Genomic DNA, 17,179 nt, shown 5'->3' with positions numbered 1-17,179 from the left:
ACATTACTAATTATTAAGTTATCATATTTAATAATAATGATACAAGTATCTGAAAGAGGCTATAAGTCTTTAAAACTTTTTAAGAGTTTCCAAAACTTGCACTCTACCAAGGTCAAGTTCTACATCTCAAAAGAGTTAAGAGTTAAGTATATCTTTACCTAGAGATGCTTCATTTTTAGAATCTTGATGTAAATGCTATCATGTTTTTTACTACAACTTTTTGTATTTTCTATGTCTTTTTTTTTTTTTTTTTTTTGAGATGGAGTCTCGCTCCGTTGCCCAGGCTGGAGTGCAGTGCTGCCATCTTGGCTCACTGCAACCTCCACCTCCTGGGTTCAAGCAATTCTCTGCCTCAGCCTCCTGAGTAGCTGGGATCATGCCCGGCTAATTTGTTTTGTATTTTTAGTAGAGAGGGGGTTTCACCATCTTGGCCAGGCTGGTCTTGAAATCCTGACCTTGTGATCTGCCCGCCTTGGCCTCCCAAAGTGCTAGGATTACAGGCGTGAGCCACCTCACCCGGCCAATTTTCTGTGTCTTATTCAAATGCTTAGTCAAATGCTCACCCCACCCATCCTTCTCCTGCCCCAGCCCATGGTTCTTATGACATTTTAAATGGAACTCTTTCCAAATATGCTTCTTCTCTCAGGCCATTGGTATATTCTTGGATGCTGTGCAGGCCTCGAGATATAGTATGTGCATTCTAATTTAAAGTCCTCCTCTCCATCTTGATGCTCTCCTGTATTTATTTTTATGCGTAGCTCTAGGTAATCTTCAAAGTATCTTTCCTCTGTTATCACTTTTTGCTCCGAGTACATTACTGTAAACTAAATGTATGATCATGCTACTTTTCTATTAGAGAAAGAATGAAGGATGAAAATCCTTATACTTCTATAAATTTTCCTTTTAATTTGGGAAGTGATATCTTCCCCAGCATTTTTATCTAGAAAATATTGGACAGTACTGTGTCATAGGTCCACATCCAGCCGTAGGGGATGTTGGAAAATTGAACTTTCCATCTATAAGAAAAAAAAAAGGCCAATAACAAAGAGGAAGTCAGTGTGCTTTGTATGACTATTTCATGGTGACTGCATGGTTTCCATGACAAAGTATGATGCTGAATTCTTTTTTGTTGTTGTTTATTTATTTATTTTTTTAAAATTATACTTTATGTTCTAGGGTACATGTGCACAACTCTTTTCTTGTTCTTTGATTACAACTTCTCTGAATCTTTCACTCCTATTTTCACTCATCTCCAGTTCTCCTTAAATCTGATTGCAGTTTTCTTTGTACAGCAATTAAAAGCCTATAAAACCTAGTTTATAAAGTAGTATATCATCATATATGTTACATTGCTTCATTGCAAATGGTAGATTTGACTCTCTTCATCTCTTACCACTCTTCATCTAGCTTGATACTCATTTTCCAAATTTTCTCCCCTGATCAGATCTCAAGAGTAACATATGAAATGAGAAATACTTAGGGCATACATCTTTAGGGAAAATAGCATAGCTTCAACTAACTAATGTCAATATATAAGAAATAAACCCATAGGAAAGTGAAGTTTACTTCTTCAGAAAAGAAAGCCATGTTAGTTTGCTGACTGTCAGTTGATCCTAGTTTTCTGGTTTTAAGTTCTGCCTACTTTCCCTTTTATGTTCTAGTTTCCAAAACATCACCTCCAGGTACCACTGATTACTGAAAGTGTGTATCCATTTAAATAATAGAAAGAGTCTGAGGTTTGGAGTCAGAAATTATAGTTTGGGAGTCAAACTCGACCATAAATGAGCACCATGGACTCATTTTCTAAACGTCTTTGAATGTGGGATTCTTCATTTATAACGTGACGATAATAATACTAGTCATAGAGGTAGTCCAGTTAATAAAACGGCTGAAACTTGGCACATAGAAGGGGCTGAACAAAGCTTCTCTACTTTTACATCAATCAAACAATACAGTGTCCCAATGAACAACAACACTTTAACACTATAATTGAAGGCAATATGTATGAAATTTAACCTTGAACTTGGAATATTTTTATTATTTCCATGAATACATTGGTAATACGTTTTTTAAGTTCTAAGCCAACGTAAGCTAAGGCAATACTGGTATAATTGATGGTACTACTCTGGAGTGCTTTTGCACCTGTTGAAATGTTATGTTGAATCATAAATGATATCTGGTATGAATACAAAAGGAAATTGTGAGTGATGTAGCAATCTTTAGTGCAAACCAGGAAGATGATTGCTAAATAGTGAGAGAATTAAGGGGAAATGCATTGTTTGCTCATTCAAACTTATTCCCATAAACATTTACAAATATTTTATTTTCTTAAAAGTTAAAACTATGACTGACAGTTTAACACCTAATTTCTTACAAATTGGTATCACAAGGTCAGGCAAATTATTCTTTGATTAAAATACAGAAAATGTTGAAAAAAAATTTTTGCTCTTCTGTGTTTTGCTTAATATTCTTCATCTGAAATACTTTCTTATTTTCTTTCTTTTTAATTCATCTTTGTCAGACTCTCCCAAAGTGGTGCGTCCTCCATTGAGTATACCATTCTTCCTTTTGAAAGCAAGTACACTCAACTCATCCTTGTCATTTGGAATTGTACTGACCAAACTAGTACCTACCATGTGCCAGCTTAAATATTTCACTGCTGTTTCAGAAGCATTAATTGCCTCTTTTCATCTCAGACTCTGCGTACCATTCTACTAATCTTATTTCCTCAAATGAACAATACTCTCCCACCGTTTAATATTTATTTACATGATTTCCTTCTGTCTGAAATGGTCTTTTCCTCCTATTGGTCTGGCTAACTACTATCCAATCTTTAGGTCTCATTTGAAAGGTTACTTCTTCCAGAAGGCATTCTCTGATCTTTTACACTTCTTAGGTCTTTTGCAATATGTATACCCCAAGCTCTGTGTATTTCTCCTATTATAATACTAATCAAAATTGGTCATAAGTTGAATTTAATCATCTGTCTTCCTGAGAAGGTCTGTGAAGGCAGAATCTGGATTGAGTATTCACTGCTTCAAGCCTACCACACAGCACTGTATTTGTCAGGAGATGAATGATAATAAATACATTTTGAAGTAGTAAATTGAATCTTAAGATCCTTGAGAGCAAAGACTGCAGATTCTACTTCCTCCGTATGCTCCATACAGCATTCCATAAGGGTCCAAAGTCTATTAGAAGTCCTCAATACTTATCAAGTACATTCCAAGGATCCTAGAGTTAGGAGATGTTTTATAAACAGTCTGATGTAAAGTATTCAACTTATGCTATGTCGCAGAAGCAAAGGATCAAAGGCCACAAACCTGGTTGACTTAACGGAGCACACTGAAACCCAGGTTTTTCAACCTCTGGAAAGGGATTTCTCCACGACACTATGTTGCCTTATGGGTGGATTCACTTTCAAAGTTAAACTAAATTATTTATCCACCAAAATGCTACCATGGTTATTACAAACAAATGTCATCTTACACGTTCTTCCCTCAGCCGTCAGAAATAATGATCCCTATTGAATACCAAGTCATTGTAGAAGCTCTTGTAGAAGATTGTTAGATTTCAGAAGCTTGTGACAATTTTCTATGTCCTGATGTTCTTGACATAAGCAAAAAAAAAAAAATTTCAAAAGTCTGATTTTTTTTTCCCCCGTTTACTCCACATAAACACGTGTGCACACACACACACACACATACACATTTACAAACATCCTTCTACTGTTCAACCATGTCTCAGTTTAGAGAAAAACATTGCAGATAGTTAAATTTGGCCAACCATTCTAGTACATCTAGTAATGGTCAATTTCCTGTAATGCTAAGTTATTCCCAAGACTTTCAGTTAAATATTGTGGGCAATGACTTCATCCTTTGAGGAAACTGAAAGAGCTATAAAGCACTTCATATAGTAATTTAGTAAAGTTATCCAAAAGAGCTAAAATTTCCCTAAGTGACTTACATGCTGAATTGTTTAATTGGGTCCATTATATTCAAAAAAGATATTTGTCATATAAAATTCTTCCTTCTATAAGAATGAAACCACAGAACTTGACATTTTCTATGTTAATTAAAATTTTGAATATTTTTCTTAACTTTTGTCGAATCACTGTGAAATTTCACACATCCATTTGTTATTTTATGCCTGACAAAAGATACGATGTAAATGGTAAGGAGAAAACAAATCATTTGTTCTTTCTGTTGCTCTAAAAGTGCCCATATCTGCTAATTCATTGTTTTCATATCTCTGAAATCGCAACTGTAGTCATATTTAGAAGTAATAATCTTTCTGCTTTAAGATTAGCACAACAGGATACTGGGCAGAAATCTTATAAATTTTTGGTATAGCAGGTAAATATTAACATAAAATACATGCTAACTTCTAGCATAGAGAGTTTTAGGTAGAAGCAGTGATAGACTTATGTTCATGGGTGAGGAAATAACTCATCTTTTAAGATATTGTTCTTGAGTTTGGAAAGTAAGATGACAAAATATAATTTTGTGTAATTAATCATTTGTCAACAATTATTATTTAGACATTCTTAGGTCCTACAAGGCTAATAGGTTTTTGCTTTACTAGATAATTCATGGCAATTCAAATAGACATTGGTAAATATTTGAATTTGATATTTGATGCTGATTACATTTCAAATAGTATATCCAATGTAACATGCCTTCCTAATTGTGTGCTTGCATACCTGTGTGTTTATGCATGTGTTAAAGAAATAGTCAATCCTCTCTTTCCAAAACCCTAAACATCTCCATCATGACTGCATTAAAGGAAAGGAAGAGAGATGAGACCTTAGTAGGAAAGCAATGGCATTTAAAAAATAAATATGTAAAGTAGTTTTTAATCCTTTACTTTTACCTAATGAACTTGTGATATAAGGTAGGTGTAATTAGAGCTGTCAATATTGAATTTCAACTGTGCACTGCACTATGAATTTAATTTAAATTTTCCTATCCCTATTTTTCCCTTCCCTTCACCTCTGGGAAAAATTGAAGCACTTGACTGCTGCTGTGGCAAATTGGATCCTAATAAGTATGATGCTTTACTGCTTCTTGTTTTTGCTAAGATACAACTGCAATATTTCAGGAGAACTCACCTGGGCATTAATTCAACAAGAAATATCGGTAGGAGCATTCTATTTTCCACATTTTGATATCTCAGCAAATGACTTGCATATAAAGAGGCCCAGCAGCTGTATTTTGTTTTGTTTTGTTTTTTATCATTCACCAATGTGCTTGTCATTTCAACCTCAGGTTCCTCTGACTCACCTCTGGGGGCTTAGAAATAATACTTCTCTCCATGCTTCAAATTATTTGAGATTATAATTTTTAAAAATCTGAATAATGTAATTGATAAATATGCTTAGATATGAAGGGGTTGATTTCAGAAGGTATTCCAAAACTGTCACCAACATCACATGTCACGATAGGCCTTACTTAAAACTTGAATCACGTTTTGAGAAACCAACATCTATGATATAAACAACGAAAAGCAGAACACAATCAATAAGTCTTTTTCAAGTTAAGATAAAATATTTCATGAAGCAAAACTTGTTAATCATTTTATAAATGGATAAATTTGAAAGTGATACGAAATATGCTAAGTGCTAGTAAGAACAGAAACTTGTAGAACTTTCATGCAATGCTGCTAAGCGTGTAAATTGGTACAACTACTTTGAAAGAATTTGGTAGTGCCTATTAAATCTGAATGTGTCCATGATTCTGCATAAATACACATACATGTTTAGCCCTAAAGACATATACAAGAATGTTCATAGCATCATGATTCATAATAGACAAACCAGAAACTACTCAAATGTCCACCAATAATAAAATGGATAACAGAATAGACATAAGATGCAACATTATTCAACAATTAGAATGAACAAACAGATGCCATATGAAATAATATTAATTTTTATCAGAAACACAATTTTTAATGACAGAAACTGGGGAAAAAGAATCTGTATTGTTCAATTTCATGATCATGAGTTTAAAAAGAGTAAAATCTAATATAAGGAATAGAAATCACATTAGTGGTTATCTATGAGGAAGCTTCTGGAGTGTTGATTGTGATCTGTTTCAGGATATGAATGGTAGTGATATGAAAGATTTACTTATGTAAAACTTTCCTCAGCTGCCTTTCTTATTTGCCCACAATTTATATGTGCTTCAGATTTCAATGAAAAAGTTACCTTAAAAGGGGCAATATGAAGTGCAATAAAATATAAGACATCCTCATGAAAAAACAGATCTTCCATTTCTACTTTCTTTGTTCTTCATAGTATTTCACATATCTTTTTGTTCCAGCCATAATATATTAATTATATTTTTATTTTACTACATTATACAAATATTAAGTCAGAAACTATGCATTACTATTCTTGCATATCCAGGATCTAGTGAGGTGTCTATTACATGTTAGGTTGATTAATGATAATAATAAAAATTTTAAAAACTAACAGTTGCTGAGTGTCTGTTATATGTCACTATTATTATATATTATTTGTATGTTAACTTATTTCAATTTTGCAATTATCTGATTTGGTTAATATCAGTTCCATACTTCATATAAGAAAACTCAAGCACTTGGTGGTGCAGTTATTTGCCCAAGGATGTATGCAAAGGAGTGGTAAAACATAGGTTTGAAATTCAGACTACAGAGCTTAATTTCTTAACTACCATGCTATAAAGAGCAGGTTAAGCGTGTAACAATACAGGGTTGGCGAACAGTAAGTTATTAGTAAGTGTGAGCTATGAATACACTATTCAGTTGATAAAGTCAGATAACATAGTGATTATTCTTCCTGTTGAAACTATAGAAGATGGAAATAGGGAGATACATTTATTCACACCTGTGACTCTGCAATAGGCACTGAAGATAAAATGGATTAAAGTATCAGATGAAGTCCTAGCTCTCAGAAATTAAGCTTTACTAGAAAAGACAAAAATTAATGAAATCATCACATTTGTTATAAGGGCTGTTAAGGAAATCTATTGAGTGCCTAAACATACCTAACAGGGTGAAAGGCACACTGACAAAAGTAAAGGAAGCCAGTGGGACATAACTAGAGATGGCCAAGAGATGGCTAGTTCCAGACAAAAGGGAGAGGAAGGCAGGGCCAGAGGACACAGTTAAGTGGGTGAAGAACTTGAAGAAATGTGATCACAAGGAATTGGGAGATGGCTGTACTTATAAAGAATAACTTCATAAGATCACCTTGAGTAAACTATGTTCTATGCTTTTAAGAAAATATTAGCAAAGTTATTTTAATAAAAAGAAGACTGTGATGAAATAAAGTGAAAAAGACAAAGTCACTAAGTTTAGACCTCTGATTCTGTGGGAGTCACTTCATCATTTGAGGTTTCTCAAGTATCTTTGTTTTAATGAGTGTAAATAGAGTGGAATAAACAATCTTGCAGTTTTCTCCGTATACAAAGCAAATGGTGATGCGGTCTGAGCATTACCTTATTGTATTGTGGTCTTTCAGCAAATCCTATAAACACAAGTTTTAAGTGACTGTTATTTCCACTGTCCAAGTCAAAAGTCAATCGATGGTGGCTAAATACTGACAGAATTGGTGCTGCTGGGATTCTGAAAGCATCTCTCCCCTTAAGCTGGATGGAAAAATGATGTTGCCTTTATAACATTTTGACATTCATCACTTTCTGTCATATCTCTAAAATAAAATCCGTGGTGCCGGAGAACCTGACACATCCGCATCCAATCATGGTTGCAGGACTCATCAACCACCTTAGTGAATCCTGGGTGACACTGTGTGGCTGAATATCACTGTCCTGAAGTAGTGAAGTGTCAAGCAAGGTTCACTATAGGGTTTTGTTGTCTTTTAAATTTTGTTAATTTGGGTAATAAGTCAAAATCCTGAGAAGTAAAATTTATGTTTATAAACATATTTGCCAAACAGTACAAATTTACTTTAAATTAACCTATGTTCTATCTGCTTTTTGTAGAGCTAAAGCAAGAAATAGAACCAGTAACTATAACTGGTAGGTAGATTTTTTTTAAATTGCCGAAACAAGTGTTGGTATATTATATACAGTCTTGTGCAATGGTGGGCATCTTTGTCCTTGAGGTGCTCTGGTAGAGGCTGGGAGGATATACGGGGAGGAAGATACCAGCAAGGGAAGCTGTTAAGAGGGGAAGTTGTTAAGAGTAAAAGCCTATGATTGCTCATTAAGAGCCACACTCTTAAAATTTTCAAATAATGATAATTGCTATTAATGAACACAATATATGCTGGCATTATTCTAAATATTCTAAGTAACATCAGTTCTAAGTAACTGAAAACATTATCTCATTCAATCCTTAAGACAAAGATATGACGTAATTATTACTTCTATTTTACGAAGAACCTAAAAAGAATCTAGTGACTATTTTAGATTCCAAAGAACCTAAATAAGTCTAGTGATATAACATTAGCTTATGAAACAAAATACCGGACCTGCAAACTAAATCCGTTTGCCCTTTCATCTCGTGACTCAAAATAGAAAGAGTGTGGCCATGTTCTTGTAAAGTAGATGGGGTAATTTGGATTGAGGCAAGACAATTGTTCAAATCTCTCCTCAGTCTCTCTGCAGATAAGCACCTCTGAAATAAGTCTCTTCCCGTTGTATTTGATTATATCCTCTCCCCTCTTTAGGTTCATTATGACTTTCTAGGGTTTTTTCTTTTTTTTTTTTTTTGAGACGGAGTCTCGCTCTGCCGCCCAGGCTGGAGTGCAGTGGCCGGATCTCAGCTCACTGCAAGCTCCACCTCCCGGGTTCACGCCATTCTCCTGCCTCAGCCTCCCGAGTAGCTGGGACCACAGGCGCCCGCCACCTCGCCCGGCTAAGTTTTTGTATTTTTTAGTAGAGACGGGGTTTCACCGTGTTAGCCAGGATGGTCTCGATCTCCTGACCTCGTGATCCGCCCGTCTCGGCCTCCCAAAGTGCTGGGATTACAGGCTTGAGCCACCGCGCCCGGCCGGCTTTCTAGGTTTTAAGGCGCCTGTGTTTAATTAAACCCCGGATAACGTAAGTCAGTTAAAATGGCAGTCTTTAAAGCATGTGAAACTAACATTCAAAACATGTAATTGATAATTGTAGGAGTGAAGCTCCGTGAGTCTGGCATTTCCTTTCTGTAGTCTTATGCAATCAAAATAAAACTATACCAGGTCTAATTTTAAATATTCAACAGACAAAAAAAAAAAAAATTACTATCCCAGAAAGAAATTTTTTATAAGAACAAACTTTTGTTTTTGTTTTATCTTAATTCTTATGTAAAAAAAGTATTTGCAGAAATGTTGACTGACTCCAAATGAGAAGTTTTAAAATTAATATGGTATAGCATTGTTTTGTCTTACTATTCACTTATTTTGTCTGTCTGATTTGGTCCATGAAAAACTGCTTTATTTGTGTATTTTCATACATACTTTTTGATATATTAAGTATTTTAAGAAGTCAGAGTCAGTCGAAAGTGTTAGTAATGACCACTATGACCCCAACTTTGCCCTCAGCTTGAATTAACTTTAGGCAGGATTCTTCCTGACTCAAAGCCACTGACCTTCTGTTTTTGTTGTTGTTGTTTTTAGAACATTTACTTTAGAAAACTTGGAAATTATTTTTCTGTCATTTTAAGATGTAAATATTTTGCCAATTTTTCCACCCAGGAATGTCTTTCTCAAGAACCAGGTAGTCATCTTTTTAGATTGTAATCATCAGGAAAGATAGTGCCCCTACTGCACTCTCTGTAGGAAGGTAGGAGCCTAACTTCTGGCATGCCCTGATGCAAGTTAAAAAACTACTTCCTACTATAAAGATGAGAAAAGTTTGTTTTTCTCTTGGATATAGCCAATAAGCAAACACAGATGGCCTAAAACTCCTGCCTTAGCCCAGTATTTAAAACTCTGTAGTCATGTTTGTTTCAACAGAGTTGAGCTCAGTCTTTCTCTTCTTGCAACAGAAGTCTCAAATAAAGTCTTTCTTGCCTGTTTAGAGTTGTTGGGTGCAGGTTTTGCTTTGACATTAATCAGCAGCAGCTCCAAAAAGATTGATAAGATGTTCTTAATCAATAATGGTGCTTTATTAAATAAAGTGCAAAGATAATAAAGCAAACATCAATCTTGTTCTATAATTTAGAATGTAGACAAAAGAGGCATAGTAATATAGGGCAAAAGATACAACGGTTTGGAGTTGGGAGATATAGAATTCTAATTATACCCCTGAATGACAAGTTCACACATAGTGCAAGGCAGGGCTTCCGTGTGTACCTCTGAGATCATTCTCCCCTGTGCACATTCAGCAGAATTTGAGGAGAATAAGAATAATAAGAATATACAATTAACTCACTCACTAGGTAGACTGTATATTAATAGTAGAAATAATATATACACATACATATATATATATATGTATATATAGTTCTAGAATGTGCCAGAAATATAATTACTATAGCTCCTAGTTATATGGGATGGACATATATGACAGACTCCATTTAATGACCCTTCAGTAACCTGTGATTAAAAATCCTGCAGAATGGAAATCACAAAACCAAAGCAAATTCTCTATGCTTTGTGGCCACATTTTCTTCATTCTAGACTCTGTTCTTTGCACTTAAAATTTTAATATTATTAAACTGAGATGAACATTTTTCACATCCAGCTAGTAAATCAAATGTTTATATTAAATCTATTTGATTGTTAAGGTATTTTGGTGCCAAATATCTATTAAGAAAATAAACAGTATATTTATTAGTTTCCTACTGTCGTGTAACCTATTACCACAGATTTGGCAATTTAAAGCAACACATTTATCATCACTCAGTTTCTTTGAGGCAGAAGTCTGGGTAGGGTCAACTGGGTAATCTGTTCCAGGTCTTACAAGTTTAAAATCAATGTGTTGACTGGCTAAGACTCTTATCTGGAAGCTCTGGGAAGATGCTACTTCTGAGTTCATTTAAGTCGTTGTCAGAATTAGTTTTCTTGCAGTTGTAGGACTGTTTCCTTGCTGGTTGTCAGCAGGAGTTTGCAATCTCCCCGTAGATTCCACCCATCCTCCTTCATACATGGCTATTCTACCTTCAGAGTGGCAAGAACACATTATATTCTTCTCATACTTCAAATAATTCTGACCTCTGATATCAGTCAGAAAAACCTTTCTGCTTTTGAGGGTTCTTGTGATGAAACCTGGCCCACCTAGAGAACCCAAGATAATCTTCTTATCTTAAAGTCTACTGAACTACATGACATAACAAACATAGGAGTGACAATTCATCATATTTACAGGTTTTGTGGGTAATGGCTGTTCAACTTTGAAGAACCATTTCAGATATTTTGCCTCCCATACACAGTTATAATGCGTTTTATTTATACTGAAAGGCTACTTTCAATTAAAATGTATCTTTTAAGAAGTTCTATTTTGAGACCTGACACAAAAATAATGACTAATGTCTTATAATTACTAAGGAATAACTATAGGTTTGCTACTGTGCAGAGTACTTTAAATGATTTTTTTTAATCTGATTCTCACAACAAAAATATGCTGTCCTGAACAGCTATATCATTATTTTATAGATAAATTCAAGTTAAAGAGAGCTTAAGAACCTGCCTAAAGTCACATAGCTAGACTTCCATCAAAAAAATAAAACTCATCCCTCATCCAGAATCAACAGATTGACTAAAACTCCCTATAGCTCACTGTAACTTAGTAATAACTGAATGTTTCTCTAGGTTTTGCATTTTATAACTAGGTTTAATCCAAAATTGAGGATATACTTGATCATGATAAATACAAACATTATCTTTTCAAATTGATTTAAAAAAACATGTGACTGTAAGAATGGGAAGTTGAATGCTAAGTTTCCTTGAACTTTTAAAAAATAAATTTTGACTCCCAAATAATTTCATGTACAATACTGATACCAACATTTCTATGTACTCCAGGAATTATACATGACTAACTACATATTTTCCTTTGTGGACTCATTCTTAGTTAAAATAAGCTTCTTCATGTTACATAGTAACTCTTCTTCCTATCTAGTTATGCTCAGCAATCTAACCAACTAGAATAAGGTGAATTTTGTTTTGTTTTGTTTTGTTTTTGAGATGGAGTCTCACTCTGTTGCCCAGGCTGGAGTACAGTGGCATGATCCCAGCTCACTACAGCCTCCACCTTCCAGGTTCAAGTGATTCTCCTGCCTCAGTCTCCCAAGTAGCTGGGATTACAGGTGCCTGCCACCGCACCTGGCAATTTTTTTTTGTATTTTTAGTAGAGACGGGGTTTCACCATCTTGGCCAGGCTGATCTTGAACTCTTGACCTCATGATCCACCCTCCTAGGCCTCCTAAAGTACTGGGATTACAGGCGTGAGCCACTGCGCCTGGCCAGGTGAAGTTTTAAAAATCAAAGGGAAATAAAATAAGTATCTAAATCTGTCTTCTATGGCTCACTGGTTGTGGGATATAATGAATTATGAACTCTTTCTCTGTGTTGGTTTTATCATTAGCAAAATAATTATAATAACCTACTTAAGTGAAGTCATGAGTGAAAAATTATTGAAAGACTGAAAACTACTTTGTAGACACCAAGTATTCTAACAAATAATAATGATAGTAATAAAGATTTCCATTTACCAACTTGGGAATTATATTTCTCATTGCTTTATTTGATCATCTTTTAGGTTATAATCTTTGAGATAATGAATTTGTATAGTATTTTGACATCCCAGCCTATATTTAATAACTGATTAACATTATTCTTATACTGTTAATCTCACTGTTTCCTTAAAATTTTTTAGAATTTTAAAAACTACTCAAGAAATAGGAAAACAAGAGCTCTTATTCGAGAAATGTCCTTTAAAATATAAACTATAACTTAGAACAAATGCTAAAGATAATCACTTCATTACTTTGTTTGCTTTTAGCATGATGTCAATTTTGAGGCCATTTCTTTGTCTTCTATATGCAAAATATTTAGAAAAATTATAGAATCTGCAGAGCAGAAGAGAAATAGTGTATTAAACTAAGATGCTATTTAAAAGAAAAAAATCCAAATTAATAAATGCATACATGTATGAAATAATCTATTCCAATATCCATCATAACCAGGAATTCCCCTTGCTTCTGGTTGAAACTTGGTTGACAGATAACTAAATATTTTGTTTATCAACATTTTTTGTTGATTCATATACCAAACTAAAACTTTCTTCTTTCTAATTCCCATCAATTTATGTGATATAAAGTCTACTTCCTTTCCACAGATTTAAAAAGACTTAATGAGATTTACGATCACATTTTAAATGTTCTCATTTAAAACATTTATAGATTTCTTGTTTGCTTTTTGATTTTCTTTCTCTCATATTACAAAACACTATCTAGGTCACTCTGTCTGGAAAAACCCCATGTAGACAATTTCTTTAAAAATATAAAGTCAATATAGGGGCCAGGCGAGGTAGCTCATGCCTGTAATCCCAGTGCATTTGGAGGCCAAGGCAGGAGAATCAGATTAACCCAAGAGTTCAAAGATAAAGTGTTGTACTTCAGCCTGGGTTGAAGAGAGCAAGACCCTGTCTCTACATGAATATGGAAAGAAACAATGCAGATAAATAGTATAGGTGAATTAGGATCCTGTGTTTTCCTAGAACCTAAAGAGATGTCCTGAAATCACTGATTGCATATCGGGGTGGATCTTTCAATCTCAGAGCTCCCCATTACTCCAAAATTTGGCCCCATAAGCAATGTATCATTGAAATAATTATTTGATTGAAAATGTTAGCTTTGTCCACTAGAGCATTTTTGTTATAGAATTAAAATAAATATGGAAATACGTCTGAATAAAGTGATACTTTTGTGTTTCAGTATTAGTCTTATTATTGATAAGTAAATATTGTATATATTTACTATGTAGAGCATAATAATTTGAAATATGTATAGATTGTGAAATGACTAGGTTGAGAAAATTAACATATGCATTACCTCATATACTTATTACCTTTTATGGTGACAGCACTGAAAACCTACTTTTTGAGTCATTTTCAAAAATACATTGTTATTAACCATAATTGCCATGTTATATGATATAGCTCTTAAATTTATTCCTCCTGTATATCTGAAATTTTGCATCCTTTGATAAACATCTCCTTAATATCCTTCCCCCCCAGCCCCACCTCTATCCCCTGGTAGCCACCATTCCACTCTCTGCTTCTGTAAATTTGATGATTTTAGACTATGACTAAAATCATCCAGTATTTGTCTTTCTGTGACTGGCTTATTATACTTAATGTCCACCAGGCTCATCCATATTGTTGCAAATGACAGGATTTTCTTCTTTGTTAATGCTGAATAGTATTTCATTATGTATATATACCTCATTTGCTTTATTTACTCATCCTTTGGTGGTCACTTATATCGACTTTCTGTCTTGGCTGTTGTGAATGCTGCTGCAAAGAACATGGGAGTCCAGAGATCTCTTCAACATACTGATTTCATTTCCTTTGCATATATATTCACTAGATGGATTGCTATGTCATATGATAGTTATATTTTTAATTTTCTGAGGAACCACCAGAGTGTTTACATTCCTGCCAACACTGTGCAAGAATTCCCTTTTCTATACAACCTCTCCAACACTTGTTATTCCTCGTCTTTTTTAACACTAGCCATTTTAACATGTGTGAGGTCATATTTCATTGTGGTTTTGATTTACATTTTCCTGATGACTAGTGATGTTGAGTGTGTTTTTATGTAACTGCTAGCCCTTTGTATGTGTTCTTTTGACATCCAAGTCCTTGGCCCACTTTTTTTAAGAAGAAAATGCTTTTATTAATCACAACACGAAATTAACAGACATCCTATTAGAATTAAACCAGGATAAATACTGCTGTTATAAAATTTACATTTCTCACATCCATTCCAGAAGAAAATCTTACGTATTAGGGCTCATCTTAATCTTATGGACTGATTTCAGTAAAACTTTTTAAATAGTAAATAGCAATTAACATATTCTCAAACTGTGCTAAGTAGTTAGAAAGGTAACTATAAAATATATAATGATAACACCCGGCAGGATTAGAACTGTTCTATTAAGAACACATCTCTGTTTTAGCTATTACATCAGTGCACCTTTTTCACTGGTAAGGCAGCTGCTTGCTGTGGGTGCCACAATGATTACCAAGTTTCTTCTTAAAAGACACTTGTTTGATCAAGACTCAAGTGAGTTTTCTTTCCCAATTTTCATCTTTTGGAGCAGAAGGAAATACCTTGGTCTTTGATATATATATAAGGATGCAAATATGAAATACAGCTGTTATAATCTAAATCACAAACAGGGGCAAGGAATTATTATTAGAAATAAGTCTGAAATATTTCATTTTTAAAATAACAAGACTTCTGAATAATCTCTCAAAACTAGCTTTCCATTTTAGTACATGACTTGATAAACATAGCACATTAGATTGGTTTTTAGCAATTTCTTCTATCAACTACACTTCGCTCTCACTAAAGGTTAGAGTATGATTTCAAACAATTTCTGCATATAAAACATCTTTAAGTTTTGTGTTCACTGAACTGAGACTTCTTTCACTTATGTACCTGTGGAAGTTAATTTGAGCATACACATATATACATACTTGCATACATATGTGTACATGTATGTTTTTTAAGTAAGTTACTTTTACCATTAGAATAAACCTAGACACTACAGGGACAACTCTGGGAACAGTGCGGTCTGCCTTAGCAACCCTTCTCTAGGTTGAGGAAGGCAGGTATAGTTCGCTGAAGGATATGATGAGGCTGTAGTAAGTCTTCTCGTCATCTCTTAATCCTGCATTGCCTGGTCTCACCACCACAGCTACGTGCACATCTGCTTCCTCAGCAGCACTGGCCTCTCGAGTAGCATCTGTCAGAAACAAAATGTTGTTGGTTGAGCATCCAGTGCTGTCTGCAATCTTTCGGTAACTTTCACTCTCCACTTTGCGTCCAATCTTGGTATCAAAGTGACCATCGACAAGCTCAAGAATATCTCCCTCCGTAGAGTGCCCAAATAACAGTTTCTGTGCCTCCACACTCCCTGAGGAATAGATGTACACCTTCATTCCGGCCTCTCTCCATTTCCTGACTGCTGGAACTACATCTGCAAAGAACTCTGCTTTCATGCGCCCGGCTGTGAATGCCGCCCTCCATATATGACCCTGCAGCTGTTTGAGTGCAGTAGTCTTTCGATCCAGGGACATCTGCCAGCACACATTATCTACCACGGCCTGGATCATCTGCTGCAGATCATCCACTCCATTCCCAGACGCTGCAGGGATAGGAACGCCCCATCCAGGTGGGCGTCCCCTTCAGCCTGTTTCCTCAAAAGACTGACATCCTGCTGGCACTCCTCTTCTTCCCAATGTATCTGCAGATACTCTTTAACATTTTCTTCGATGTAAGGAAATAAAATGTCCTTCACGAAAGCAAGCGGGGTTGTGGTACCTTCGATATCTAACAGGATCACGGTGACTTCGACGGGGACCGAAAGCACGACCATTTCCCTACCGGATGCTACGGGACTCGGCCTGCAGTCGGGGAGGGTGGAGGGCGGCGCTGGCTGCGGCTGCGGCCCCCGGTACCGTCCTGGGCTTCCGATGGCCCCGCGCGATCTTGGAGCCAGCGACCAAGTGCAGCCCGCCGCGCGTAGGGAAGAGAACACCTCTGCACACCTGGAACTGGAAAAGGCGGCCGCCCACCTTGGCCCATTTTTTAATCGGGTTTTTTGTTTTCTTGTTATTGAATTGTTTGAGTCCCTTATAGATTTTGGCTGTGAATCCCTTATCCCATGTATGGCTTGCATATATTATTTCCCATTCATTAAGATGTTTCTTCACTCTGTTGTTTCCTTTGCAGTGCAGAATCTCTTTAGTTTGATATAATCCCATTTGTCTATGTTTGCTTTTGTTGCCCGTGTTTCTAGGGTCATATCCAAAAACTCATTGCCCAGATCAATGACATGGAGATTTTTTCATGTTTTATTTTAGTAGTTTATAGTTTCAGATCTTCTGTTTAGTCTCATTTTGAGTTAATTTTGTTGTATGGTATAAAGTAAGAATCTAATTTCATTGTTCTACATGTGGATATCCAGTTTTCCCAATGCCATTTATTGAAGAGAATGTCCTTTCCCCATTGTATGTTC

At 35.3% G+C, this 17,179-nt stretch overlaps 1 pseudogene across 1 annotated transcript; it reads right to left on the bottom strand.

Annotated features, from left to right (window-relative positions):
- Window positions 1-14,811: 14,811 nt before the first annotated feature.
- LOC116270587 lies at window positions 14,812-16,855 on the bottom strand (annotated as a pseudogene). Its single transcript, XR_004178724.1, has one exon. The product of XR_004178724.1 is annotated as an enolase-phosphatase E1 pseudogene (transcript).
- Window positions 16,856-17,179: the final 324 nt, after the last annotated feature.

This window comes from Papio anubis, chromosome 15, assembly GCF_008728515.1.
Source record: "Papio anubis isolate 15944 chromosome 15, Panubis1.0, whole genome shotgun sequence".
Taxonomy (NCBI): domain Eukaryota; kingdom Metazoa; phylum Chordata; class Mammalia; order Primates; family Cercopithecidae; genus Papio; species Papio anubis.
The sequence above is the reverse complement of the archived record's forward strand: the minus strand, read 5'-3'. Positions and strand labels throughout refer to the sequence as shown.